General features: G+C 33.7%; 1 non-coding gene across 1 annotated transcript; it reads left to right on the top strand.

Moving 5' to 3' along the window:
• Window positions 1–4,672: 4,672 nt before the first annotated feature.
• On the top strand, window positions 4,673–4,744 carry Smp_tRNA_01654_Pseudo_CGA.1.1. The gene has a single exon. It is a non-coding gene (tRNA).
• Window positions 4,745–4,967: the final 223 nt, after the last annotated feature.

Below are 4,967 nucleotides of genomic sequence, written 5' to 3'. Positions count from 1 at the left end.
ACTATTCATATATAACAGCTATTTTATGACTCGTTAGAAACTATCTATAAATTTTTCGTGGTTGTTTCAAGCTTATCCCCGTTATAACCTTACCATGTTTCCCAGCGTTTCCGTTCATGTCTAACCGTAAATGCTTCCGATCATTCGTGGTTTATCATAGAATAAATTCCACATTACTTGTTCTTCGTTTCTCTAAAGGTTTGATAAGAAGAAGATTTTTTAACCTCTGCGTAGTTCCTATCTACCTTTTTCCGTATTTCGTATCACAGTAAGCTTCCTTTAAATGGGAAAGCATACTATGAAGCTCATGGATACAATTATTCAGTTAAAACAGATAAGAAAATTTGTTTAAATACCCGAGAATTTGAGAAAACTACATTTTGAGATAATATAGCTTTGTTACACCTTGAAGTAAATCCAAATTAGTATCAAAATTTTACGACTAATTCATATTGGTTAGAGGACGTGACAAACAACATGACAATAAAACGTTTATCAATCACAATGCTAGATGAGAAAAAGCACTAATATTGAAAGTCATTGCATACCTGTATTTCCTGATACAGAATAATCTATACCAAAATATCTATTATTAGTTAAAACAAATAGCTCATAACATTATCCTTATCTTTACAATTTTATGAAAGATGTACTATTATCACGTGTACAAAATAATAAGACAGATATACTGATAATAAGAAAAATTATATATAACGATTTTAAGAACAGAGCGATCGAGTAAGCAGACGGTTTTCTATAAGAAGTTAGTCAAATGGACGGTCAAATACCTATTTTATACTCTGGACCGGTCATTGTCGCTGTTGGTCGACCTGTCTTGTTTCCGTGACATCATAAACGTTCTTATTATGAGACTGCGCCATACAAGGTATTGAGTTAGAGTTCAAATATAAACGTGAACACCGGGGTGCAAGTTCATTCAAACAACGAGTCTTAAACAAGAAGAAAAAGGCGTTTTGAATTTCACTTCTACCTGTGGTTTTTATCAGTTGGATTTCACTTATTCACAAACTAAATATGAAGTTGGAGTCATGTGTTTCAATTGCATCATCGCGTAGGTAGCCAATAAAAATCAGATCTTTCAATCACTTTTATTTCAAATGATTTGCAGCAATGTTTATGTGCAGAATACTTTATAAATAACTGTATTAGTTTTCAATAGGGAAAACACATTCTATAGGGCATTGTGTGTACTTCCACTGAGAAATTTTCCGTTATAATCCAGTGTCGCGATTAATTATTAATCAACAACAAACTGATAGAACTAAGGAGGAAGGCCTAAGACAGAGTGTGTTGGAGAGCGCTGGTCGGCGGCCTATGCTCCATTGGGAGTAAGAGGCGTAAGTAAATAAGTCTATGGTTTACAGTTTTCAAAAATCTAAATCAAATGAAAGTGGAGATACAGACATCAGTTTCCAAACTTGGAGTGCTCATATATTCAAATGATGAATTCTTATTGGAATGAAATGTACATTTTAATTTTGGCTATAAACCCTGATTAAATATTGTCACGTTTTATACTAGTTACAATATCAGATTTAGAAGCATACATCAATCATTTTCATGCTACTTGGTTTGAAAACGGTCGCATGGTCATACTATCGATGATGACAATCGTTTCAATATTCTGTCTTATTAACGAAAGTGAATGAATTGACAAATATTAAAGTAATTACACAATGCCTTTTTGAACCACTATAGTTTTAATACCTGACAATTTATCTGGATCTGCTAACAAGACTATTTTGGGTTGAACGAAGATCGATAATGTTACTGCCTTACCACTCGACTTGCAATAATAATAGTGAATTTGGTTGAAGGCAGACATTAACACCGTTGGATAGCAACTCAGTGGTGTGGAGGTTAAACGTTCGCGCACGAGACCGAGGATGATGGGTTCGAGTCCCGTGTGATGGGTCGTGAAAGCGCACTGCCCACCATTACCATACTATGACGAAACGGTCCTCCATTGCTTTCAGATTCTCTATGTTGGTTTAATATTCCTCCATTCATCATACCAATCTAAACTCAACAATCTTCACAACGCTATACTGATCATAATCATCATGTGCTCAATAGTGAATGGTCTAAAGATGGATTTGCTGCAGTTGTATTGAGAATTCATGACCATTGCAGTTGAACCACGTCTGTTGTGGGGTAGTTACTCACTGAAGACAATGATGGATGATCGCGAAATATGGTGGATTGGTGGAACTTGAACATTAACACCGTTGAAAGTCAGACCATAGATCTGGAGATTTAAACATTCACGTATGAGACCGATAGGTCCTGTGTTTGAATCCCGCGACAAGGTCATGGATACACACTACTAGGGAGTCCCATGCTTGGACGAAACGGCCGTGGTGGTCTAGCTTTAATTGACACATGAATTCAACTATTAAATAATAATAATAACGATAATAATAATAACTGATTTACTCTTTACTGTGTGTCTAATGCAATAATTAGTGCTCACCACAAAATATTGCTACACGTTCCCCTTAATTTTTTTTATTTAAATTGAAGAATAGATATAAATGTAAAATTATAATTAAAAAAGAACTTCAAAATGTCCATAAAATCGAATATTAGCCCAACAGTCTAATTTGGTCAATCGTGAGGTCCGATGAAGTAATATTCGACTATGCTTTAAATCATGAATGAGTACTGCTTATAAGTTAATATAAATAAGGTGTTTGTTTACCAATACATATAGCTTTATATCTAATAGATTTAATTTCTCAGAAAAAAATACTGTTAATTTTCAGTTGAAGATAGTTATTTAAGGAAGTTTTAAATAACAAAATCTTAACTTAAATGAGATCAAATGACCAATCAAATCACCAATTTAAACATGTTTAGATGATCATCTAGTACATCATCACATTCTGTTATTGTTGGATCATTTTAATTTCGGCTTTTTCTTTCAATGATAAAGCTCAAATTAGATTAAAGGAAGTAAAAAAAATACTAAAATTATTAATTTTACTTCCTGAGATTTTTCACAAAATAAGTTCTGAACTTCCTTATTCATTGTCGAATTCCCCTTTGTTAATATGACGTTGAGGCTGATGATAATGGCACACACTAAATGAATAAAAATGAATGCTTTTATTTCGTGTTTAAGTAATATATTGTAAAATTGTTTATTTTATTTTTGTTTTACAAAACGAGAATTAAATACTGTCAAATTATCTTATTCTATACTTAGAAATAAAAAGAATACACAATTAGGTAACCATAACAGTCATAATGTTCACACTGATTTTATTTGATTATTATTAGTTTTATTCCTTATTATTACTGTGGGAGAGAACAAACCAGATTCCAGCGGAGGAAGAAATCAGGAAGAAGTGGTGGAAGTGGATTGGGCACACATTGAGGAAATCACCTAATTGTGTCACAAGACAAGCCCTCACATGTAATCTTGAAGGTCAAAGGAGAAGAGGAAGACCAAAGAACACATTACGCCGAGAAATGGAGACAGACATGAGAAGAATGAACAAAAACTGGATAGAACTAGAAAGGAAGGCCCAGGACAGAGTGGGTTGTAGAATGCTGGTCGACGGCCTATGCTCCATTGGGGGTAACAGGCGTAAGTAAGTAAGTATTCCTTATTATATTTTTGGTACAATATAGAATTCTCAGCACGAAGTATTTGTACAAAATTACGTTTCTTACTTTTCAGTCGATCCTAACCATAATAAATATTGAGCAGTCGTCAGCTAGAAAATAACAGTCCAGTAAATCGACATCTAAATAATGTACACTCTGATTGAGCCTTTTGTAATTTGTACAACGAAAAGTTGTACATTTTTCATAATATATAATGATGTATTAAACAGACAAAAATAGATAGTATTTTCACAGTTCAAATCATGAGTCAATTGAAGCTAGACCACCATCGAAAACCTGGAAGCACTGGACGGCCGTTTCGTCCTATTATAGGACTCCTCAGCAGTGCGCATCTACGATCCCGCACTCGCGAGATTCGAACCCATGACCTACCAGTTTCGAACCAGAGCCCTTAACCGATAGACCACTGAGCCGGACGGCATCCAACGGTGTTAATGTCTAACTTCGGAATTACATTTATGATTTTCATTGTGAACTGATATTATCTATGATGCCAAAATGCTACTTAACCAAAATGTATAAATGAATTTCGTCCCAAATAACTCAAAACTCAATATCTTATATCGGATTATTGCATTCATCAATTATAATCTCACCAAATTCATTTTAATTTTATAGAAATTACTTATGGTTAAATAATAAAAGGAAAAAAAACTTCTCTAAAACCATTTGACCACTTTTAGAATAGTTAAAAGAATGTAAATAAAATTTTTTTTATTTATTTACCACACGATGATATACCCTTTGATTATTTACAAATTATAAGATAAGTGATTAAAGTCTTTATCAACTAAGAAATTGTCACGTAAAACAATTTAATAATATGCTTATCAATTTTGATGTGGATCAAAAAACAAAAAAACAAAATGGTTCTCTATTTATTCTAGAATAAAAGAAACTAATTCTCTTCAGCTTCTACAATTCATATATTCAAATTAATAATCCGAAAAAATGACCAAGTTAAAGACAAATTACATCGTGAATCAGTTGAAGTTAGAAATTAACACCGTTGGATGCCAGCTCAGTGGTCTATCGGTTAAGGGCTTCGGCTCGAAACTGGTAGGTCCTGGGTTCGAATCCCGCGAGAGTGGGTTCGTGGACGCGCACTGCTGAGGAGTCCCATAATAGGACGAAACGGCCGTCCAGTGCTTCCAGGTTTTCCATGGTAGTCTAGCTTCAATTGACTCATGATCTCAACTCTATAAAAATACTAAAATCTCCACAAAACCCCTTCTGACAAATTACATCGTTTAAAGCATGTAAATTTAGGAATGTCAAATCAAATAGAATAAAATTGTTCATGTTGATATGAC

This window comes from Schistosoma mansoni, chromosome 1, assembly GCF_000237925.1.
Source record: "Schistosoma mansoni strain Puerto Rico chromosome 1, complete genome".
In the NCBI taxonomy this organism is placed as follows: Eukaryota; Metazoa; Platyhelminthes; class Trematoda; order Strigeidida; family Schistosomatidae; genus Schistosoma; species Schistosoma mansoni.
Note: the sequence above shows the minus strand (reverse complement) of the source record. Positions and strands in the feature narration are given on the sequence as shown.